The sequence below is a fragment of the Capra hircus genome, chromosome 21 (genome assembly GCF_001704415.2).
Source record: "Capra hircus breed San Clemente chromosome 21, ASM170441v1, whole genome shotgun sequence".
Taxonomy (NCBI): domain Eukaryota; kingdom Metazoa; phylum Chordata; class Mammalia; order Artiodactyla; family Bovidae; genus Capra; species Capra hircus.
The window spans coordinates 67,713,784-67,739,124 of NC_030828.1; the positions used below are offsets into that span (position 1 = coordinate 67,713,784).

At 52.9% G+C, this 25,341-nt stretch overlaps 1 long non-coding RNA gene across 1 annotated transcript; it reads right to left on the bottom strand.

Annotated features, from left to right (window-relative positions):
- On the bottom strand, positions 21,368 to 22,834 carry LOC108638524. Its single transcript, XR_001919908.1, has 3 exons — positions 22,745 to 22,834; positions 22,000 to 22,023; positions 21,368 to 21,625 (listed from the first exon to the last, which is right to left on the bottom strand). It is a non-coding gene; the product is annotated as an uncharacterized LOC108638524 (long non-coding RNA).

Genomic DNA, 25,341 nt, shown 5'->3' on the forward strand with positions numbered 1-25,341 from the left:
TGTGAAGAGCTGACTCATTGGAAAAGACTCTGATGCTGGGAGGGATTGGGGGCAGGAGGAGAAGGGGACAACTGAGGATGAGATGGCTGGATGGCATCACGGGCTCGATGGATGTGAGTCTGAGTGAACTCCAGGAGATGGTGATGGACAGGGAGGCCTGGCGTGCTGCGATTCATGGGGTCGCAAAGAGTCGGACACGACAGCAACTGAACTGAACTGAACTGAACTGAAGATCTCTTTTGTACAGTTCTTCTGTGTATTCTTGCCATCTCTTCTTAATATCTTCTGCTTCTGTTAGGTCCAGACCGTTTCTGTCCTTTATCGAGCCCATCTTTGCATGAAATGTTCCCTTGGTATCTCTAATTTTCTTGAAGAGATGTCTCGTCTTTCCTATTCTGTTGTTTTCCTCTATTTCTTTGCATTGATCGCTGAAGAAGGCTTTCTTTTTTTTGAAGAAGGCTTTCTTATCTCTTCTTGCTCTTGTTGCTATTCTCTGGAACTCTGCATTCAGATGCTTATATCTTTCCTTTTCTCCTTTCTTTATTGACTATGCCAAAGCTTTTGATTGTGTGGGTCACAATAAACTGTGGAAAATTCTGAGAGAGATGGGAATACCAGTCCACCTGACCTGCCTCTTGAGAAATCTGTATGCAGGACAGGAAGCAACAGTTAGAACTGGACATGGAACAACAGACTAGTTCCAAATAGGAAAAGGAGTCTGTCAAGGCTATATATTGTCACCCTGCTTATTTAACTTATATTCAGAGTACATCAGGAGAAACGCTGGACTGGAAGAAACACAAGCTGTAATCAAGATTGCCGGGAGCAATATCAAGAACCTCAAATATGCAGATGACACCACCCTTATGGCAGAAAGTGAAGAGGAGCTAAAAAGCCTCTTGATGAAAGTGAAAGTGGAGAGTGAAAAAGTTGGCTTAGAGCTCAACATTCAGAAAATGAAGATCATGGCATCTGGTCCCATCACTTCATGGGAAATAGATGGGGAAACAGTGTCAGACTTTATTTTTGAGGGCTCCAAAATCACTGCAGATGGTGATTGCAGCCATGAAATTAAAAGACGCTTCCTCCTTGGAAGAAAAGTTATGACCAACCTAGATAGCATATTCAAAAGCAGAGACATTACTTTGCCAACTAAGGTCCGTCTAGTCAAGGCTATGGTTTTTCCTGTGGTCATGTATGAATGTGAGAGTTGGACTGTGAAGAAGGCTGAGCGCCGAAGAATTGATGCTTTTGAACTGTGGTGTTGGGGAAGACTCTTGGACTGCGAGGAGATCAAACCAGTCCATTCTGAAGATCAGCCCTGGGTGTTCTTTGGAAGGAATGATGCTAAAGCTGAAACTGCAGTACTTTGGCCACCTCATGTGAAGAGCTGACTCATTGGAAAAGACTCTGATGCTGGGAGGGATTGGGGGCAGGAGGAGAAGGGGACAACTGAGGATGAGATGGCTGGATGGCATCACTGACTCGATGGACGTGAGTCTGAGTGAACTCTGGGAGATGGTGATGGACAGGGAGGCCTGGCGTGCTGGGATTCATGGGGTCGCAAAGAGTCGGACACGACTGAGCGACTGAACTGAACTGAACTGAACTGAACCTGTATGAATAACTGAATCACTTTGCTGTACACCTGAAACTAACACCACATGTAAATCGACTCTACTTCAATTAAAAAAATAAGTAAATTTACCTAAATCCTCGGGCGGTGTCATGTGCCCTTAGAGTGGGCACCCCTTCCGAGGGGTGCCCTGGGCGCCTCACTCCCCTGACCCTAGTCCCAGCCCTGCAAGCTCTCCTATTTCTGCACACGTGGGTCTGGGAGGGGAGTCAGGAGCCGGCTCAGTGCGCAGACCTTGATGGCTGCCTGAGGGCCGCTGAGGGCAGCGCTGGGAGCGAGGTCTGTCTGTCCTTCCTGGCAGGAGGCACCAGCTTGCCTCAGCTGGTGACCAAGGGGCAGAACCACTCCTGATGGAGGATGATGAAAGGGCGGGGCTGGGGAGCTGAACCGTCCTGCCCCCTCCCGGGGGTCAGGCAGCTGGGGTGGGACATCTGGACCCTGAATGGCCTGGAGCTCAGGAAGCCCCACCCCACGCTGCCTCCCCGATGCCGCCCAGGCTGGCTGGGCTGGGGGATTATTGCCTCATTGTTTTTAAAGTGCCCTGTTGTTATTTTTGATTACGGAAGCGATACACACTCATGATAAAGACCTGTGAGCACTGAGTGGGTGGCGTTAGCTCGGTTCACAGTTCACGAATGGGGAGGTGACACTGCCCATTGCAATTCATCGGATTAGCAGCAGGATGACAAAAAGGCTTTAGTCACTGTCCTCTGGGACACAGCTGGGGAAGGCTGCTTGCTGGCAGACAGACATGGTCTGCACAGGGGCCCTCCCAACCAAAAGCTGACCAAAGCGAGGGTGTTTTCTTCACAACCCTGGGGAGGTGAGGCAGGGAGTCTCACAGCAGATGCTGGCCGCTGGGGGCCCATGGGGTGACTGTCCATCTTGCTTCTCCAGCTGCTTCCTGCTGCCGGATCTGGGGCTGAGGGAGGACGGGGCAGGGTTGCTCTGACACTTGGGTGCTTCCTGGGGGTTGGGGGAGGTCACTGAGAGCTGGTGGGCATGGGCTGACCCCCTTCTGTCATGTGCGGGCACCTGAAGACTACTGGGCTGTGGGCTTGAGGCTCCTCCGGGGAGCGCTGGAGGCAGGGGTCATGCGGAGGAGCTCTGCGCTGACTTTCTGTGGCCCTGATTTTAGGGAGAAGCCATTCCCCCACCCCAGACCATCCCCTCCTGAGGCTCACAGGACGCCTCGTTCATTCCCCGGCAGTCTCGTCAGAGTTGCTGGTGGGGACAGCACAGCCCCATCTTTCAGGCACGGAGGCGAGGCTTGGGGGACGATGCCCGCAAGCCCAAAGCCCCCCTAGCTTCCCACCCACACTGGGCTCCCCAGGCCCTGAGCCGGTGGACACGATGCTGCTGTCTGTCTTCAGGAGGCAGGCGCTCTCAGAGCCCAGCAGTGGCTTCCCGGCAGCAGGTGTGGCTCCCTGGGAGGCCAGCTCTGGGGCCTGTTTTCCCTGGTGCCCCCCTGGGGACTGCATTCCGCTGAGTCTGACACACATTTTTTCAGGTCTAGGTGTGAACCTGCAGGCAAGGCTGGCCACACTGGGGAACCTCCCCGAGCCTCTGGGGCAACCTGGGACGCTGGGCTTGCGTCTGGATGCTGCGCCCCGGATCCTGCTGAGCAGGTCTTCTGTGTTTGTCAACCCTGCCCTGGGGACAGGTGGATCGTGGGTGCACTCGGTTTAGAGGTGCCTGGGCCTGGTTTGGGCTGAGAGGAGGGAGTGGGAAAGGGTTTCAGAAGGGGTGGGGTGCCCAGACGGGGCTGGTGGTCGGTGGGGTGGGGAGGGGCAAATGCAGAGTGCCCGTGTGCCCTGCAGTCACCGCTGGTGCCCGAGGGTGCCGCTAGAGCCGGATCTTCCGTGGCTCGGTGGTAAAGGATCTGCCTGCCCATCAGGAGACAAAGGTTCGATCCCTGGGTGGGGTAGATTCCCTGGAGGAGGAAATGGCAGCCCACTCCAGTATTCTTGCCTGGGAATTCCCATGGACAAAGGAGCCTGGAGGGCTACAGTCCCTGGGATTGCAAAAGAGTCAGACACAACTTAGCAACTAAACAGCAGACAACAAGAAGAGTCTCAAGTTCAGAACACCTTGCAGGGGTGTCACAGGTGCTTGGCGAAGCTCTCCAAGCCACCTGTTTCCTGTAACTTCACTGGTCTGGGTGTTGGGACACGACGGAGCACACACACATCCCATCCCTTACTAATACATTGAGTTGGCCAAAAACTTCTTTTGGGTTTTTCCAGAGAAAAACTTTAGTTTTGTTGTGTTTTACTGCTTGGCTAATCAATCTTGGTCTGACGAATTTTCTTTTTCTGTACTTTTTGGTCATGCTGAGAGGCACTCAGGGTCTTAGTTCCCTGACCAGCGATTGACCCCATTCCTCCTGCAGTGGAAGCTCGGTGCCTTAACCACTGGACTGCCAGGGAAGTCCCACATTGTCTCTTTGGAAGAAAATGTTTATTCATGGGTGTTTGGCATGAAAAATACTGTTGCTGGTGTTTTTTGGCACCTCCAAACATTTAGGAGACGCGTGTGGAAGCCAGGCTGGGCGTCAGGTGTGCCTGCCATGTCCCCTGGGGCCGGGAGACTCCATGCCACGCCAGGCCCACCTTGGAACCGCCTCTGACCCAGAGTCCAGGCCGAGGCCAGCAGAGGAGCAGTAGCACCAGCTCGCTGACGGATAAACGGCCTGGCTCTGGGCCGGTTCCTGGAGCTCAGGTGCTGAGGAGGCACAGGGTAAGAGGGCAGGGCTGTGCCAAGCTCTCAGGGTGTAATTCTCCCCACGCCTTTGCAAGAAGGGTGCAATTTACATTTTTATTTGAGATCACACAGTAATTCTTGAGCAGTCTCATAAAAATCAAGGTGTTACCAATAAAATCCAAGTCCATCCTGATTAAGCCCCCGACTCCTGGTGTACTTGCTGGTTAGTTTCGGCGTCCACCTTGGCAGACGTGGCTTTCCAGGTGGCTCAGTGGCAAAGAATCCACTTGCCAGGGCAAGAAACGCGGCAGACTTGGGTTTGATCACTGGGTCGGGAAGATCCCCTGCAGGATGAAATGGCAACCCACTCCAGGATTCTTGCCTGGAACATACCATGGACAGAGGAGCCTGGCGGGCTACAGTCCATGGGGTTGCAAAGAGTTGGACAAGACTGAGCAGGCACACGCATCTCATCCCTTACTTGTATATTGAGGTGGCCAAAAAGTTCTTTTGGTTTTTTCCAGAAGATGGTACAGAAAAACCCGACCAAACTTTTCTGGTCAACTTAATACAAGCTCGTGCTTATATAAATGCACAATTTGAGTGCTGTGCCTGTGGGCGTGCTGAAACTCAAACCAAGTCGCTCTGTATGTGCCGTCCTGCGGCCTGCTTTTCCTTGAGCAGACTAAATCCTGGAGAGCTGGTCCGTGTGCAGAGGTCTTCTTTACAACCTGCGTCTGCTGCAGAGGGCCCCGGACTGCAGCGATGGCCACCACAGGCGTTAGCGCCCCGTCTATGGAGGAGGAAGCTGAGGCTTCCTCCTGTGGAGGCTGTGTGACCTGCCCCGGGTCACGTCCAGCTGTGTGAGGATCAGGGGCTGGGAGAGGGGCGGGCGGGGCTGCTGAGTGTGGAGCACGAGGAAGGCGGCGGCAGCTGAGGGGGACACCGGGGCCAGCGCCCAGGAAGTCCGCCGGCGCCCGCGGCTCTCGGCGAGGCCAGGTGGAGCGCCGGAAGTCGGCCGCGAGTCCAGAAGGGGCACCGGAAGTTGGCCTCCGGCCCGGAAGCCAAGGAGCCCCTCGCCCCGCCCCCGTGCCGCGCCCCCCCGCCCTCCCCCCGCCCTCCCCCGCCCGCTCTCCCCGCGGCCCCGCTCCCCGCGGCCTCCCCTCCGCGGCCCCGCTCCCCGCGGCCTCCCCTCCGCGGCCTCCCCTCCGCGGCCTGCTGCCGAGGGCTGGGCCCTGACCCCGGGCCCTGCCTTCCAGGACTCCCAGCCGGGCCAGTGGGCCCGGGTCTCCCACGCCCTGTGACGCCAGCGCTAGGTGGCCTCTGTCGGCCCGGGGAAGGCCAGGCCCCCGGGTGGGCCCGGGTGGGCCCGCAGCGCTTCCCGCGAAGGCCCAGGTGCTAATTGGGGCGCGCTTCCCCTGAAGGCGGAAGGACGCGGGGAAGTGGCCTCCAGCCTGCCCCGGGCGCTGCGTCCTCCTGACTCACTGCGGGCCCGCCCGCCAGCCGCCGGAAGTCCCCGGACCGCTGAAGGACCTTGCTCTGTGCTCCCGGATGGACCTGCCCCAGCTGACCCACTTCCCAGGCGTTTGGCTGAAAGAGGCCGGGGCCCCAGGGGTTGGGGCGGCGTGGGTGCGGCCGGGGTGTGTCCTCGGTGCTGGTGCCCATGCAGCGTCCTCGGCCCGGTTTCCCCACCTGACCACCTTGAGCCTATCTCCTGGGAGGCCACCGCCCTGGTCACAAGGCCACTTGTGCCCAGCGGCCCAGGGGCACCGCCGGCAGCAGGCTGTCACTCGGGTCTTCCTGAAGGGGTCCCGGGGAGGAGCGTCCCACCCCACAGGACCTTGGCTTGGCCTGCAGGTTGGGTGCGCCCCAGTCCCTCCTGCTCTGCTTGCTGTATGACTGGCCCCGCAGGCCTCCTGAGCCACAGCGGAGACTGATTCTGCCTCACGGGCTGTTCCCTGAATCTTACCGGAGTCTGCTGAGAAGGAATGGAGCAGGCTGGCGGCAGGCCGCTGTGCTGGAGGTGCCAGCATGCTGGGTCCGTCTGCATCTTGAGCAAGCCGGCTCATTCCCCGTCGAGGCCCATGGGGCTCACTTTTGGGGTTCTCAGTCCCACGGGGCTCACTTTCGGGGTTCTCAATCTGGCTGCAGAGGCGAATCTCCTGGGGGAGCATTTAAAAGTTTTTCCTCATGTGAAGCATTGTTAATATTTTCCCTCAGGCTTGTTACAGGAGACGGGATTTATAATGAACATTCATATCCCCATATCAATGATCAACTCAATTCATGCCCATCGTTTTATTTATACTCTGCACAATTCTCCTTACATTGTTCTGAATCAGGCAAAGAAAGTTGTTTTTTCTTTCCTTTTTTTTTTTTTTTTTTCAAAATACAAGTCCCAGACTCTCACCCCTAGGAATTTAATTGAGTCATCCAGGCTGGGGCCCAGAAAAAGTGTATTTTAGCAGCACTCCCTCCTGGGAGGTACAGAGATGCAGCCAGTGGGGGGCAGGGTGCTCAGAGCTGGCAGATCTATGGTGCTGCCTCCAGGAGAGGCTAGGTGACGCCATGAGCCCCCAGAGGTGAGGCCCAAATGGCGTGTCTGGGTTTGGACGGACCACTCAGAGGGTGCATTATACCTTCACTCCAGATGAGGGGAGAGACCACACATGGACAGGGATCCTGTTCAACTTGGACCTAAGGGGCCTGCAGGGGCTGCTGACAGCCCTACTGACTTCGCAGGGAGAGCAAAGACTGCAGTGTGTAAACCCACTCGGAAAGGTTAGCTGGTCAGCCACAAGGCTGCATGTTCCCGGGGGGCTGCGCCAGCCAGTTCCTATCTAAGGAGGTCCGGGTGCTGGCGGAGCTGGCCCACAAAGGATGCTTTGTTCCCTGTTAAAATAAACACTTCCCCTGGATATTTACTCCCGGGACTTGAATGTAATATGGGGTGTAAGTTACTCTTTAACAGGAGACTTGATCCAGGCCACCAAGCTCTCCTGAACTAATTTCCTGGAAGAAGGTAGCCCTCCGCCAGCCCAGGTGGTTATTAACCACTCCCTGTGGTGGTCAGAGAAGCTAGCTGTGGCTGTCCCTGGGGCCCCAAGTTCCCCCCAGAACCCTAGTCCTGCGTGGGCCACCCTCAGCCTTCCCTGAAGAAGAGCAGAAGTGAGCAGAGTCCTCACTATCTGGGCAGTGAAACCAGAGGCTTAGCAAACTTTTCCCCTGGGAGGTGAGAAACCTGTCCGTTCAGTTCCCACTGGGAGTGAATGTGAGCTGACCTGGGCTCCTGGCTGGAGAAGGGGGCACTGTAGACATCTAGGCTGGCTCCTGGTGCCAGGGCCCAGCCCACAGCCATAGCAGCCGCCCCCAAACCTGCACTTCCAGGTCAGGGGCCTTGTTGATATACTCGACACATCCACTGGGGGATTTGTAAGTCAAAGTTTTCAAAGCTTACTCAGTGATGGAGTGAGAGATGATGGCCAGAGCTGTCATGAAGGAAAGCCTCTTTCAGTCTCCACTTGACACCTGACGTGAAGGCAGGTCATGCGCAGGCTGGCCGTGCCCGGTGGCCTGGTGCAGAAAGATGGGCTGGGCCAGTCGGATGTCCCCCGCAGGTATCTAACCCGGAAGAGAGGGAGATGCCCCGCGGAGGAGGGCGATGCAGCAAAAGCGTCACATGGGCCCCTCATGGCATCACGGCCGTCTCCTCAGGCCAAGAGGAGTGGAGTGGGCGGCTCAGGCACCAGGGGGAAGACGTGCTGTGGGGCCTGGGGGGGATGCAGAGAGTTTCCAGCTCCCAGATCCAGTTCTGGTTCCAGGAGGTCCAGGGGCCCCTGTGCTTTCCTGGGGTTTCCAAGGAGCCCCTGTCCCTCCTGGGCCGACATGAGTGGATAGGCCCAGTGAGAACATTTGGGATAGACATCTGTGGACGCCGGGTCTGCTCTCCTTCCGGCCTGTCTGGGTTTACAGGAGGGGCAGGGCTGGAGCTGGGCTGGCCCCACACAGGAGGGCAGTTCTGGGCCAGTCCAGTGTGGGTCTATCGCCCACCTCCTGGGAAACACAGGTCAGCTCTCCCTGGCTCACAGGCTGGGATGCTGGTACCTGGCGGTCGGTGTTGGGTGTTGGGTGTGGCCCACCTGTGAGAGAGTTCTAGCAAGCACAGAGACCGCGCGGGCGGGAGGGGCCTTGGGAGGCTCTGGTCAGTAGCGATACTAGGTCCATCTTTGTTATAGGCGTATTTGACCACAAATCGGGGACTGGAAGATAGTCGGTCTCCCAGAGGGGACGGAACTAGGCAGGACCTCTGATGCCCAGCTTCATGCTCAAATCAGGGCTGGGGGGCAGACGACAGCCCAGCTTACTGCCGGGACACACTGGGGGCTGGAGGGGGGATGACACTGGGCCTAAGGCCACCAGAAATGGAGTCTAGGGCCACAAGACTGACTGTGGCCCCCGCACTGGTGGGTGGGGCTCCCAGCCTTGGCCAGGAATGGGGGGCAGGGGAGGGAAGGGAGACAAGTGCTCGGACCTGCAGCTGCTCCCTGGGGACATCTGGGTGCTGAGTGGAGGGGCCCCGTGCTAGGAAAACCTGGTGTGCCCGCTGTGACTCACTGCCTGGGCAGAACTGCAGGTGGCTGACGGCCCTGCCACAGCCTCTGCTCCAGGCTTCCTTCAGAGGCGGGCTCTTCCAAGGTCTTGAAAATTCTGACTGTGATCAGAATCTCCTAAGACAGGGAAGCCTGGCACGTTGCAGTCTGTGGAATCGCAAAGAGTCAAATATGACTTAATGATTGAACAACAAAAACAACACAGAAGGCCCAGAACTGCCAAAGCCACCCTAGGAGGAAGCGCAAAGCCGGAGGTGCGGCCTTCTCAGACTGCAGGCAAGACCGCAGCGCCACAGTGATCAAAACCGCACGGCTGTTGCGCCTGACTCTTCTGTGGCCCCATGGGCTGCAGCCTCCTCCGTCCATGGGATTTCCCAGGCAAGAATACTGGAGCTGCCATTTCCTTCTCCAGGGGGTCTTCCCGACCCAGGGACTGAACCTATATCTCCTGCATTGGCAGGCAAATTCTTGACCGCTGAGCCACCTGGGAAGGCCAAACAGCATGGTACTTGTACAAAAACAGACATACAGATCAGTGGAACAGAATAGACAGCTCAGAAGTAAACCCACTCACTACGGTCAGTTAATCTTTGATAAAGGAGGCAAGAATACACAATGGGGAAAAGATAGTCTCTTCAGTAAGTGGTGCTGTGAAAGTTGGACAGTTGCATATACATCTATAAAGTTAGAACATTCTCTCACATCATACAGAAAAATAAACTCAAAATAGTAAAGACTTAAATCTAAGACACCATAAAGAAGAGAACATAGGCAAAACATTCTGTGACATAAATCATACCAATATTTTCTTAGGTCAGTCTCCCAAGGCAATAGAAATAAAAGCAAGAATAAATAAATGGGACCTAATCAAACTTAACAAGCTTTTACATAGCAAAGGAAACCATAAATGAAACAAAGAGACAATCTAAGGGCTGGGAGAAAATATTCGCAAACAATGCAACTGACAAGGGCCTAATTTCCAAAATATACAAACAGCTCCTATAATTCAATAACAAAGAAACAAAAACAAACCACAGAATGAAAGATGGACAGAAGACCTAAACAGACATTTCTCCAGAGAAGACGTCAAGACGGCCAATAGGCAATGAAAAGATGCTCATCACTGGTGATTACTAGAGAAGTGCAAATAAAAACTGCAGTGCGGTACCAACCTCACATCAGTCAGAGTGGCCATCGTCAGAGAGCCTACGGGGACTTCCCCGGTGGCCCAGTGGCTGAAACTCTGTGCTCCTAGTGTAGGAGGCCCGGGTTCAACCCGCGGTCAGGGAACTAGACCCCACACGCTGCAACTAAGGGTTCGCATGCCGCAAAGAAAAGGTCCTATGAGCCACAGCTAAGACCTGGCACAGCCAAATAAATATTAAAGAAAAAACACCCGTGGATGGACCTAGAGATTGTCGTACTAAGCTAAGGCACAGAGAGAAGGACAAGCACCATATGACATCACCTGTCTGTGGAGCTTACGATATGACAGAGACGAACTTATTTATGAAACAGGAACAGACTCGCAGACACAGAGAACAGTCTTGTGATTGTGGTGGGGGGGAGAGGGGAAGGATGGGGAGGTTGGGATTAGCAGAGAAACTATCACACAGAGAATGGGTAGAACAACACGGGCCTCCTGCAGAGCGCAGGGCGCAGCGTTCAGCATCCTGTGATAACCCACAGTGGGGGGGATATGAGAGAGTGCGTGCGCAACAGAGGCGCTTCGCTGCCGAGCAGAAATTAGCAACACTGTAAATCAGCTAGACTTCAGGAAAAGTTTTTTTTTTAATTTTAATTTTTACTTTATTTTGCTTTACAATACTGTATTGGTTTTGCCATACATTGACATGAATCTGTTACGGGTGTACATGAGTTCCCAATCCTGAACCCCCCTCCCACCTCCCACCCCATATCATCTCTCTGGATCATCCCCGTGCACCAGCCCCAAGCATCCTGTATCCTGTATCGAACATAGACTGGCGATTCGTTTCTTACCTGATAGTATATGTTTCAATGCCATTCTCCCAAATCATCCCACCCTCTCCCTCTCCCACAGAGTCTAAAAGTCCGTTCTATACATCTGTAGAGCAGAAATTAGTAACACTGTAAATCAGCTACACTTCAGCAAAACTTAAAAAAAAAAAGAAAAGATTGCAGGGCCAAAGCCTCTCGGAGAAGACATTTAGGCAGGACACCTGGCGATGCCTTCCTACTCCGGGAGGAAGGGGCCTCTAGGTCTCACACAGCTGGGACACCCTGGGGTAACGCCGTCGAGCTTTTCCCCTGGGAGGACTCAGTCTTGAACGATCGTGGGCACTGTCACTGTCTCTACAACAGAGGGCGCAATTTCCAGGGCTGCTTCCCCACCGGACCCCGAGCGCTGTGGTGACAGGAACCCCCTTATGTATGTGACGACTATAGACTTTGTTGTGTTTATTCTGAGCACATTTTGCTCCCAAGTCAACCCTAAGTGAATTGTTTTGAATTCAACCTGTGACTATAGTGAAACCTACCCACTGAAATGAAGAGAAGTCTTAGTCATGAAAAGCTGATAACATGTTTCAGGTTTACTGACAGCTCACTTCTCAGCTTTGCCAGTTTTTGCCGTTTGCAAGGTCACACGTATCTTAAGTTTGCCTCACTGGGTAAGGATTACGTACAGTCACCCTCTCATTTACGTTATGAATGTGCACTGCTGAATGCACATGAATATTCAAATCTCAGGACCCCTCAAGTATTTTAGTGTCACTCTTGCATCTGAAAAACCCGCATCATCTCCATCTGCTGAGACACGCTTTGCTCAAGTGAAGGTGAGTGGAGGCTGAACTCATGCGGTTTGGTATGCCAACCTCTTCGGTTCATTCACTGAACCACATCTTTATGTTTTGAAGGGGCCGGACTAGAAATTTTAAAATCCTTCTTAAAGCTTTGCACGCGCGCTCAGTTGTGTCGGACTCTTTGCGGCCCCATGGACTATAGGCCGCCAGGCTCCCCTGTCCATGGAATTTTCCAGGCAAGAATACTGGAGTGCGCTACCATTTCCTCCTCCAGGGGTTCTTCCCACCACAGGGATTGAACCCACGTCTCCTGTGTCTCCTGCACTTGCAGGCAGAATCTTTACCACCGTGCTGCCTGGGAAGCCCGTAACAGCTTTATTGAGATATAATAGACGTACAATAAACTTCATGTTTAAAATGCACAATTTACGAGTTTTGACACATGTATGTACTCGTCAAACCATCACTGTAATCAGGGAAATGAACTCCTCCGTCAACTCCAGCCTCCGCCAGCCCTTTGTGCCCCACCCTCCCACCGCAGGCAGCCACTGCTCTCCGCACGTTGCTGCACATTCGCACACGCTTTCTGGAACAGATCCTAAGTGGAGTCACACAGCATGTCTTCTCTCCTAGTTCTTTCGTCACTCGGCATAGTGGTCCAGAGACTGACCCAGGCTGTGTGTATTGATAATAGATTTCATTGCTGAGGAATCGTCCATTGTATGGATATTCCAACTTATCACTCATTTGCTGATAGACATTTGATCTCCCCTCCTCCCAGTTTTTGGTTATTATTAAGGCAATTGTTATGAACAATCATGTATATATACATTTTAGGATCTGCTTGGAAATTCCTATAAAAGTCTCCTGGGGATTTGACTGGAATTGTCTTAGGTCAATTTGAAGCCGCTTGACATCTTAACAAGACTGAGTCTTCGTATCTATGAGTGTGAGAAAATGCTGGTTGCTTCAGTTGTGTCCGACTCTTTGTGACCCCATGGACTGTAGCCTACCAGGCTTCTCTGTCCATGGGATTTCCCAGGCAAGAATACTGGAGTGGGTTGCCATTCCTTTCTCCATGGGATCTTCCTGACCCAGGGACTGAACTCGGGTCTTCCCACTTACAGGAAGATTCTTTACTGTCTGAAGCAACCTGGGAAGCCAGGGAAGCCCTACCCGCGACTACGTCTCCCCATTTACTTGTCTTGGTTTCTCTCCGTGACGCTTCATAGCGTCTCTTTCCGGGTCTTGCACATCTTTCATCAAATGCACCCACACATATGGCCTTTCCCCAGAGTGATGTTATAAATGGCATTTTAAAATGCTTCATCTCCACTTGTTTCTTGCTCTGCTGTTCAGCTGGTAAGTCATGTCTGACTCTGTGACCCCATGGACTGCAGCACGCCAGGCCTCCCTGTCCATCACCAACTCCAGAGCTTGCTCAAACTCATGTCCAGTGTTTCAGTGATGCCATCCAACCATCTCATCCTGTCATCCCCTTCTCGTCTTACCTTCGGTCTTTCCCAGCATCAGGGTCTTTTCCAATGAGTCAGCTCTTCGCATCAGGTGGCCAAAGTATTGGAGCTTCAGCTTCAGCATCAGTCCTTCCAGTGAACATTCAGGGTTGATTTCCTTTAGGATGGACTGGCTTGATCTCCTTGCTGTCCAAGGGACTCTCAAGTCTTCTCCAGCACCACAACTGGAAAGCATCAGTTCTCTGGTGCTCAGGCTTTATGGTCCAGCTCTCACATCTGCGCATGCCCACTGGAAAACCACGGCTCTGACTAGACGGGCCTCCGGCAGCAGCGGCGTCTCTGCTTTTCATGCACTGTCTGTTTGTCGCAGCTCTCCTTCCAAGGAGCGAGTGCCTTTTAATTTCATGGCTGCAGTCACCATCCATGGTGACTTTGGAGCCCGAGAAAATAAAATCTGTCACTGTTTTCACTGTTTCCCCAGCCATTTGCCATGAAGTGATGGGACCAGATGCCATGATCTTAATTTTGTGAATGTTAAGTTTTAAGCCAGCTTTTTCCCTCTCCTCTTTCACCCTCATCAAGAGGCTTTTTAGTTCCTCTTCATTTTCTGCCATTAAAGTGGTATCATCTGCATATCTGAGATTGTTGCTATTTCTCCCAGCAATCTTGATTACAGCTTGTAAGTCATCCAGACCAGCATTTTGCATGATGTACTCTGCATAGAAGTTGAATAAACAGAGTGACAATACACAGCCCTTGACATACTCCTTGGCCAGTTGTGAACCAGATTCTTGTTCCATGTCTAGTTCGAACTGCTGCTTCTTGATCAGCATACAGGTTTCTCAGGAGGCAGGTAAGATGGTCTGGTATTCCCATCTCTTTAAGAACTTTCCACAGTTTGTTATGATCCACACAGTCAAAGGCTTTAGTATAGTCAATGAAGCTGATATTTTTCTGGAATTCGCTTGCTTTCTGTATGATCCGATGGATGCTGACAATTTTATCTCTGGTTCCTCTGCCTTTTCTAAACCCAGCTTTTCTATCTGGAAGTTCTTAGAAGTTCTGGAAGTACTACTGAAGCCAAGCTTGAAGGATTTCGAGCGTTAACTTACTAGCATGTGAAATGAGCAGAATTGTATGGTAGTTTGAACATTCTTTGGCATTGCCCTTCTTTGGGATTGGAATGAAGCTTTTCCAGTCCCGCGGCCACTGCTGAGTTTTCCAAATTTGCTGGCATATTGAGCGCAGCAGTCTAACAGCATCGTCTTTCAGGATTTGAAATGGTTCCGCTGGAACTCCGTCACCTCCACTGGCTTTGTTTGTAGTAACGATCATGTGGTTTTATCTTTTTTTCTGAGGTGGTGGATCACATTGATTGGTTTGGGTATGTGAATTATCCTTGTCACCCTGGGATGCGTTCAGCTTGGTCGTGGTGTATCTTTTTTATATGGTGGGTTCAGTTTGCTAACGTTTTGTAGAGAACTTTTGCATCTGTATTCATCAAAGATTTTGGCCTGTAATTCTACCTGCTTTTGTTACCAGGGTGATTGTGGCTTCACAGAACGTCTTTAGGAGTGTTTCCTCCTTTTTGATTTCCTGAAAGAGTTTGGGAAGAATCAGGATGAGTTCTTATTTGTATGTTTGGTAAAATTCACCTGTGAAGCCACCTGGCCCTGGACTTTTGTTTGTAGGGAGTTTGTTTGGAGTCCATGTCACTTCTAGTGATTGGCCTGTTCAAGTTGTCTGTTTCTTCTATATTCAGTTTCGGTGGACTCTGACAGGATTCCCTGGTGGCTCAGTGGTAAAGAATCTGCCTGCAATGCAGGAGATGAGGGTTCGATCCCTGAGCTGGGAAGATGCTCTCGAGGAGGAGATGGCCACCCACTCCAGCATTCTTGCCTGGGGAATCCCATGGGCAGAGCAGCCATGGGGTCGTAAGAGTCAGACATGACTTGGCAACTAAACCCACCACACGTTTCTAGAACGTTGTCTGTTTCTTCTAGGTTGTCGAACTGGTGTTGGCATACGATTGTTCGTAGTATTATTTTTTGTGTGTGTTTCTTTGGTATCAATTGTGATTTCTCCTCTTTCATTTCTTATTTTGTGTGCTTGGGTCTTCTCTCTTTTCTTCATTGGCCTCACTAAGCTCTTTTGCATACGCCCTTCTGGTGTCACTAAGCTCTTTTATTTTTTTAAACTGAAGTATAATTAAGTTACAATGTTGGGTTGCTTTCAAGAATATAGACAGTGATTCAGTTATACATACACAGACATATTCTTTTTCACATTCTTTTCCATTATTACTATCACTACACTCTTTCAATCATTACACATCTTCGTTGGTAGATGACAAGAATTTCTTGAAATAATTGCAAGGACATTTTCCTTCCTAGCTGGAAGGGTCTGGGGAGGACCCAGATGAGGTGGAGCCTGTTGCTACTGTTCCCAGATCCCCGTCCGCTCACGGCCCCGAGTGCCCTCCCGGCTTTGCCAGTCCACCCCAGGGCAGCCCCCACAACGCTGCTTCTTGGGGCCGGTCCCAGGAGGGCCAGGAGCGCTGGGCGTGTGTGACCCGCCGAGTGGCCGCTCCGCTGCGGCGCCCTGGGTTGGCTTCTTCCTCCCCAGACTGTGTACCAGGCCTGCTCCTTCCCACCTCCCGGGCTCTCCTGGGACACCTCCCCAAGAAGCCACCTGCCCCTGCGTCCCTGCCTGGGGTCGGCCTCTGACAAGCCGGCCTGAGCCTCCTGACACCTTTCGGGAGAATGTGACAGGAATCACAGGGGTGCCAAGGACAAGGCCCCGCACACAGGGACCTCAGCCTGGCCACCACGCTTTCCCCGACCTTCACAATACCTTCCTTCAAGGGATCTGACAGCCCAGCCCGAGACTCGGGGATATTGTGACAACCTGCCAGCATCCTCAGGCGTCCAGGGGCCTGGCGGAGGCCCGCAGAGGGGCTCCCGCAGGGACCACGGGGGCACAGAGGAGCAGCCTGGCCTCCAGCTGGCGTCTGCCTGCTGTGGACAACGCCGGGCTCAGAGCAGACGCTGCCGTCAGGTGCGGCCGCTCTGCCTTTTGAAAAGGGCAGAAACCCAGCAGCCTTAAACCCAGTGACATTTCCAGTGAAACCAGCACTGAGGCCTCCTGTGCCGCCCCCCAGACAGCCGCAGTGGCTCCGAAGTCCACCCCATGAGCCGAGGCGCCACTGGCCGTGGAGGTGGGGTCCTCCGTCACTGGGCCTCCATCCCTACACACCCCCTTGCCACAGGCCAGCGGTGCCCTGAGCCCTGGGCACTGCCTCGAGGGCCCCACCCACCTTCAGGAAGGAAGGTGTGCCCCGCCCTCCCTCTTCAGACCCCTGCCCTCCCTCTGGAGACCCCTGCCCTCAAGCTCCAGAGCGTGGAGCCCGCCGTCCAGGGGAGACGGTGCACTGGCCCTGGACGGGGCTGCAGGTCCTCCCGAAGGCGAGCAGCTGAGTGACGGCAAACGAGTCCTCTCTGCAGTGGCTAGGCCACAGCGGCAGCTCTCAGGATGGCGTCCTGGGGCTCTCGCAGTGGCGGCAGCGCCTGGGAATCTGAGGGAAATGCAGGTCCCCGGGCCCCGCATTTGCTGGGTCACTCACAGGGGTGGGGCGGGGGCTGGGGCTTCAGGGAGCTGCCTAGCAGTGCGTGACTCCTGGGAAAATCGTAGCTTTCTCCAGATGGACCTTTGTTGGCAAGGTGATGTCTCTGCTTTTTAATACGCTGTCTAGGTTTGTCAGAGAGATACAACTGATTTTTGTATTTTGACATTTGGTCCTGCAGACTTGCTGAACAGTCTCACAGGGCTGGCGGCTTTGCGGAAGAGGACGGAAGGTTTTCTCTGTGCCATCGCGCTGTCTGTGCGCAGCTTTACTGTATCCCATTCTCCATGCGTTTTCACGTCTCTATCTTGCTCGGCTGGAAGGGCCTGTACTTTCAGCACGACACTGCGCAGGAGTGGTGAGGGCAGACAACCCCATCTTCCCAGAGTCATAAAGGGGAAGCAGTCAGCCTCTCCACTGAGGATGGCCTTCGCTGGAAGTGCTCACACACGCACTTACGTGGTGGATGTCACTCTCTACCCTTGCTTAGATGAGAAACTTCACATGAATGGCCGCTTAACTCTAATTCTCTTGTCATCTCTTGAGATGACCACATTGTTTTTCCTTGTCATTGTAATACGACGAGCTATGTTTTTTCCTTAGTTAAGCAAAGAACACCTTATTTCTGCTACACGTAACAGCATACTGCCCTAAGAAACAACTACTAATTCAACTGATGTATAGATGATTTACAATGTTAATTTCCATACAGTCTTATTACATCTGCAGGCCTCAACCTCCCGCTCCATGGCTCCCTCATTACTGCTGTTCTAGTCCCAGCGTTGTGGCGTGCATTGGAGTCTACGGGCAGCGTGCCTATTAAGGAGCATATGCCAGTGATTCCTACTCCCTCGAGGAAAGTGTTGGAGACAGGCTAGCAGTCAGCTGAGGGTCGTGCTGTCTTTGTTCTTAAGAATCAGTAGGTTCTCTGCTGTTTGCCAGATTCTTCTCTTGGGGGATCTGCTAGCATAACCTTAAGCCTAATCCTAGTCAGGGTTTCTTGGAACTTCCCAGCCTAGGAATCGCATCAGGGTCTCCTGCATTGCAGGTAGATTCTTTACCAGCTGAGCTACCTGGGAATTCCTACATGTCCCGTTTAGTTTTGAATCTTAAACCTTTTTAAATTTTAAACATTGGTCATGATTACTCTTTTTCCTTTTGATGGGATTTAATCTGCTACAATTTTGTTGGAAGACTTCGGTATCTATATTCAAGAAGGAATACTGGTCTGTAGTTTTTAATGTCACTCTGCTTCTCATTCCTTGAGAGCAGCTGGTGCTGATCTCACAGGATGAGTTGGGGAGTGCTTCCCCCTGTTCTATTAAGGAAGAATTGTGTACAATTGGTTATTACATCATTCTTCAAAATTTGGTGTGACTCACCAGGGACGCCATCTGAGCCTGGAGTTTCCAGAGTTTTCAGCTACAGATTAAACTTCTTTGAGAGAGAGAGTGCTAAAAAAAAAAAAAAAAAAAAGAAAAGAGAGAGAGAGTGCTATTCATTTTCCCATTTCTTCTGGAGTGAGCTTTAGTGGTTTGTATCTTACAAGGAACTTGTCTACGTCACGCACCCTGTAGAATCTTCTGGTCTTTTGTGATGTTCCCTTGCTTGCTTATCGGCTAGGCTGGGTCTTCGTTGCTGTGCGTGGGGTCCCTGGAGTTGTGGCCGAGTGGGGCTGCTTTTGTTGGGATGCTGGGCTGTTCGCTGTGCTGGCTTCAGCAGCTGCGGCGCGGGCTCTAGGGCACAGGCCCCGCTGTGGCGTCCCAAGGGCTCCATTGCCCAGCGGCGCACAGGGCCTTCCTGGGCCGGGGGTGGCTCCTACCCACCGGGCCGCCAGGGAAGTCCTCATCCCTTCAGGGCCTTAGAATCTATAGCAACGGCATCTCCCTCTTTCTTGACACTATTTTCCTTTTTTCTCTTCACCAGTCCACCTAAAGGGTTTGTCCATTTTATCTTCTCAAAGTACAAGCTTTTGCTTTCACTGAGTGCCTGATGCTAACACCTGGCCCTCCATGAGATGCCAGGTGGAAAGAGGCCGAGTTAGCGCCCTTCACATAATCTGGAATTTAGGATCAGTCACCTTACAGCTGCTTTACAGCTTGACTGGGGTGCAGGTACCCCTGCGATATACAGTGACAGGAGACACGTGCCTTCTCCCAGAAGCTTCGAGGCTGAAACATTGTTCAAAGGTAGCCCTTTAGATGATGGAGCTGTGTTCTCCCCCACCTGTCTCAGGATCCCCCCTCCCCCCCAACCGGTTCAGGGTGAGGAGCAGAGTACTAGGCCAGGACGGGCGGCAGGCAGACTTCAGGATAAAGGGCCCCCTTGTGGCACCGTCTGAAAAAGAAACTGGCTGCTCTCGCTCCCAGCTGGCTCGAGGCCTCTCTGGTCGGCACCTCCTGAGGGCTGCTCTGAACGCGCCCCTCCCCGGTGGAGGGCCCTCCCCGCCCCCAGCACGGCTCCAGGCCGGCCCAGCTCGGTGCTCAGCGCCCACAGGAAGCCTGGTGATGCCGGGCTGGCAGCGAACACCAGCTCCCCCTACAGGCTGCCATGGGTGCAAACAGCAAGTGGGTTCCGAGCAGCAATACAAGCGCTTCTTTTGACAACCTACCTCCACTTAGGAGGCAGGGACAAGAAACCAGCTGGTGGGACTTCCCTGCTGTCCAACGGGTAAGACTGCACCTTCCAATGCAGGGGGTGAGGGTTCAATTCCTGGTCACTGTAACAAACTCAATAAACAAATAAAAAAGACACCGGCTGGTGTATCCCCAGGGGTGGGTCGCTCCTCTGCACATCACTCATGAGCCACAGGGCCCACTCCCACAGTCCCAACGGCCCCTCACCCCGCTTTCTGCACAGGCCCTAGATGAGCGGCGAGCGTCTTTTACAGACTGCTCCCCCATGACTGTAGCCACGGGAACCTGCTCGCGGCAGAGGGGGCCTGCCCCCGGCGTCTGCACAGCAGCACCTCTGCTGACATCAGGGCCTGTTCCCGGGCCTCACCTTCTCCTTCTCCGGACAGAGCTCGGCTTCTCGGAGTCCAAGTCCTGGTCCCAGCCCTGGCTACCCAACCCCGGCACATCACTGCCCATCTCTCAGCCTCAGTCTCCTCTGTGACACGGGACTACAGCCCCACCTCGCTCGGGTCTCAGGACTGAATGCGCTGACGGGCAGCACCGTTGGAATGTGGGTGAGCACTGGTGGAGTGGGCCTTAAGGGCTCTGGGTGGGTGCGTTTTTTGTATGATCCGCAGTTCTCAAAGTGTGGTCCTGGGAACCTGTGAGAAACACAAGTTCTCAGGCTTCTTCTTACATTGAAGGAAGCTGGAAATGCTGGGCCTGCTCATCCCTGCTGACAGCCCTCGAGGGGATGCCATCTCGGAACAGATGGCCCAGATGAGCAAATTTTAAAATGAGGTCCTTCTGAACTGCAGAGCTGACTCATCCTCTGGAGGCAGTTATCGGAGAAAATGCTATTCCGGCAAGAGAATGGAACCCTGCACCCAGCTTCAATGCCAAAGCCCTCTGGGACTGTATGACACTTTCACGCCAGTGCCCTGTCAGAGCCAGCAAGGCTGAAAAGTGGGTTTTATCCCTGCTTTACAACAGAAACCAAGGCTCAGAGACCCCATTTGGAAGCGGCAGCCGTTTCTCAGGCACCATCCATGGGCCTGAGTCGACACCAGTGCTGGAGAGCCAATGACAAGCAGGGGCGGCCACTGCCCTCCAGAGAAGGGAAGGCGCCCGGAGACCAGCCCGAGCCCCGGGCCCCAGTCTACGCCACAGGGAGACACCGCCACCGCACTGCTACCCTGTGCAGACTGCGGCAGGACCTACTTTTTGAATGCGATTCTAGGGGTATTGGTACTGTCTTAGATGGAGAAAAACATCATGCAGCGTTCATTTGTATCAGTCAAGCTAAAAGAAATTTTTTTAAATTATGTATCTTGCCTTATAAGTGACTTCTGGACAAAACCTTCTCCTGGTGGAATGAGTCTCTCATTCCACCTAGTATGTGATTTAACACTGCCTTACCTCTAAAGCCTTTTATAGTTTGAATAACACACGCTTTCCCACACCTCCTCTTCCTGAGCTCCACAGTAACCCTGTTAGAACTTCCCTGTTCATTTTCCAGATGAGAAAAGGGAGCCTTGGAGAGGTCACAGTCCTAAGCAGCAGAATCATCTGTTTAGCAAACATTTACAGACCATGGGAGCGTGAGTGCCTAGATGTGATTCCCGACTCCTGCGCTAACTGGGGTGCATACTCCTCAGCCCCTCAGGGCCCCTGAGGATGGCTGCACCTGCCGCGCAGACCTGCTCGGGGTGGGGCGGGCACAGGGCGGGCGAGGGGCGCAGGGAGGGACACGGGTGCAGACAGCGTGAGTCTCACAGGTATGTTTATTCAGGCCCGAGGGCAGCGGCACCGCAGCACGTCAACACGGGGTCCCACGTTCCCACAGCAGAGCCAGGCCGGTGTCCCGTCCGTGGAAGGCTGGTTAATGATGACCATGAGCCGGAGCGGCACTGGAAGCTTTCCAAAGAGAAGCACGATGCAGAGACAGTTTGGGGGGGGAAGAGCGGACTGCAGTCATCACGCAAGCCCGCACTGACAAGCCGGGGGCACAAAGGACGACTTGCAATACCAGGAGGCAGAGAGAGGGCTATTTCTACGGCAATGTACATGGAGGGTCTGTGGAACCCACCTTGACACTAAGAGCGAGGGCAGGGAAATGTCTCCTCCCAAGCTCACGGGCCAGCCCTGCGTCTGTCTAGGACTCAGACGGCTAGAGTCTCACTGTCGGGAGGAAGTGAAGTGAAGAAATATCTAGCACCAGAGTGCCGCTGTGTGTTTCCAGGGCAGCCTGCCCGCCCAGGTAACTCCTGCGTCCCCACTGGTGGCACCAGCTAGCTCTGATCAACTCACTGCTCTCCTGGGAGCTACACGCAGCCCACGGGCTGAGCAATGGTTTTTAAGCTCAGTCTATAGGAAGCAGAACAGCAGGCTCCTCTGCTTCAGCAGACCAGCACTCTACGTTCTGATATGTCCCCTCTGGGCCTGAACATTCACTGGAACAGCTGTTGGCTTCAATTCCCAATAAGGAGGCACCTTGTCTTGAAAAGGTATGATGGTGTTTTTCATTCCCCACCCATTTTAAGCAGAAATCTTACCTTTCAAGGCTTTACTTCTTTTATCTAAAATAAATGGAAAGAAAAGTTGGTCATACCAATTCTTTCCAAAAATACCTTTAGCCAATTTATTGTCAAAATCATCATCTGGCTGAAAAGTTCATACCTTAGGTAAAGCTGTTAAGTGAAGCTTTCAGAAAGCAGTAATCCTATAGTGCTTCAAAGCCACAAAGTGGTAAAACTTTTACCACAGATGATCTCTAAACAGTTAAACAGCCCTTCATGATCTGCAGGACCCTTCACTCCCCACCACATCCCAAACTCCAGCCCTGCAGTTTAAAGTTTTCTCCTTTCTTCACTCTCTCTTATTCATACACAATTGGGCCTCATCTCTGCTCTACTGAGAACCAAGTGGATGCTCTGCCTCAAGTTTTACTATGAACATATTCATTCAGATCAGTGGGAAAGGTGCAGTGGAATACGGTTTACCACGTCACTTCACCCCTGAATATTTTAACCTGCGTCTCTCAAAACTAAGGACGTCGCCTCTGCACTCTGGACACTGCCACACCTAAGAAAATTCACAATTCCCTGATAGCAAAGTCTTATTCAAATCTCTCTTATTGCTGACACAGCTCTTATACTCCCCATGTTTCAATAAAGGACCACCAGGGTTTCTGGTGTGCCCTGCTGGTTAAGGGCCATAGTTTCTTTACAATATGAACTGTGATTCCTTTTGAAAGGAATTTTCTTCCTGACCGCTAATGAATCAAACAAAGAAACTTACCAGCACTCCTGATTTTATAAACGATGTAGGCCATCAACCCCGTTCCTACCCAAATCTCCTGGTAAGCTTGGGTATAGTAGGGTTTCATGGGGATCCAAACTTTCTTAATAAGACTCTGAAGCATCTGAAAAGGAGCACAGTGGTTAAGTATTGCCATGACTGCTGTTTTAATAAACCTAACTGCCAAGAGGTTTCCCTTTATTAAGTTTGACCCTATTTCTCAAACTATTCAATGGGCAGCAGCCTCTATGCCAGACCTGCTCCCCAAAGCCATTCCAACATCTACACTGGGGCTCTGCTCTCAACAGCTTTCCGAGCTCCACACACCGGCAATACCCCCAACCCTGGCCATCCAGGCACTCCGTCACTTCCCATTCCTCCAGGCCCAGAGCTCTCTCAGCCTGCACTGTCATTGACAGCCCGCCTCTGAAGGTTACCCTCCACCCGTGTCCCCAAATTATGCCCCAAATCACACGCTTCTAAAACTTTAAAACTAGTACATTTACATCACCGTGTTAAGAGTTGTCGGCATTCGACGCTGAAAAAGAGCATGGTGGTTTCCCTGTGACAATAACACCCAGGCTCGGGCTCACGTTCATCCAGTGAATCTCAGGCCTTTTATGTTTTAAGTTCAGCAGTACTGAGACATAACTGACTTACAAAACTATGCGGTACTTGTGGTGCACACCACAGTGGTGACCGACAGATGGGCACCTTGCGGGCACCTTCCCCCGTCCAGTTAATTAACATGCCTGTCACCTCACTTTTCTTTTAAACAGAACTTTCAGTTCTATTCAACTATGCAATTCAGTGTTATGACCTACAGAGTGTTACATGTATCCCAGTCTTGAGCATGAGAGAACACTCACTTCCTAAGAGATGCAGTAATAACTTATTTAATTAACACAATAATTATTGGATTTGATTAGGAAAAGCCATCACACCCTGAACTGACAGAGCTCACCGTTATGTGCAGCTCTCAAAGCAATGCTTTTGCTCAGGTGCCCCATTTTCATTTTGATACGCTTTGCAGCATCCAAGGTGATCTATTAAACTATTGCCACTCAAAGCATTGTGAGGAACACCGACATCAAAGTACTTCTCATCTTACTAGGAAACACTGCTCTGGCTTCGAGAGCAGGCCCCAGTCCCAGCCCCAGGCTCACTGAGAGTCACCCCTGTTCCTTCCGAATCTCTACTTGGCTACACAAAATTTCACTTCAGTTTCCTCTGGTTTTCCGTGAATGAAATCTGTATCGTGTGGCCATCATTCACTCAGCAGATGTGAAGTGTGCATGTAAGAGGCGGCAGGCACTGTTTCCAGAGCTGAAGCACGGGCTCCTACAGAGCCAGGAGCTCCTGGGGGAACAGTGTCGTCAGCAGAGGCAGCACACGGGCCAAGACCCCGCGGTCAGGCCGTGCCCGGAGTGGGAGGGCCCTCGGGAAGGCCGTGTCGGCTGCAGGGCTTGCACCTGGACCGTCCCTCTTGCCAGCTAACTTGAACTGTCCCGGTTTCTTCATCTCTAGAGCAGGGATAAAACCACCCCCACAGCCCCCCCCACTCAGAGGGCTGTCGTGAAGACAGGCGCTGCTGTCACAGTACCTGCTGCGCTACAGCGAGCGTTCATACACATGGAATCGCAGCTGCACTCGGGGCGGTGGACAGCCAGAGCACGGAGGCCTTGGCGGCTGCAGCAGAGAGCGCGGTTCTCACCCTGAGACTGTCACACCGACCTAGCACACTTGCTAGGCACTTTACACGCTTATCGCCTGCACCCCAGGAGGAAGCTGCCTGAGCTCATCCAGCTGGATCTGCGCTTCGTGACTGAGGATCTGCTCTGAGGCCTGGCTCCCAGCTCTTCCCAGGAGAGCACAGACGCAGGCTGGGCTGACACAGCGGTGCCCTCACGCGTCCTGTCCCCAGGCAGTACTGGGATGCTCTGTCAGAACACACGGCTCCAGGAGGCCAAGGGTGCCACCTCGAGAGGCACCCGAGAAGACGCCACAGGGCGCGGAGGAACCTCTGGGGCCCCAGATGGGAAGAGCTCAGAGGCGCTGAGCATGCTCCTCTCCTCCCTGCGCCCAGCACTGACTGGGAAGGAAGGCCAGTGGGGCTGGAAGCCTGTGAATCTTGGGTTCCTACATGAGTTCTGCCTGCTTTGCCCTCTACCTCGGGCCAGTCTGAAAGATGTCACTTCAGAGGTTTCCCTTTCTGTGAAGCACAGACAGCTCTACCTGCCCCCCTGGGCTCTCAATGGAATTTCAGGAGGAAACATAAGGGACCCTGGCCTGCCTGTGCATTCGCTCAATCATGTTCGACTCTTTGAGACCCCATGGACTGTAGCCCGCCAGCCTCCTCTGTCCATGGGGCTTCTCCAGGCAATAATACTAGAGTGGGTTGCCATGCCCTCCTCCAGGGGGGCTCCTCCAGGGGATCTTCCCTACCCAGGGATTGAACCCCGGTCTCCAGCACTGCAGGCGCATTCTTTGCCGTTTGAGCCCACCAGGGAAGCCCGGCCTACTGCCTGATGAGGAATAAAAACTCAGAAAATGATCACAACAAGGTCAGAAGGAATCTCTCCAAAAGGCTAGCTGGT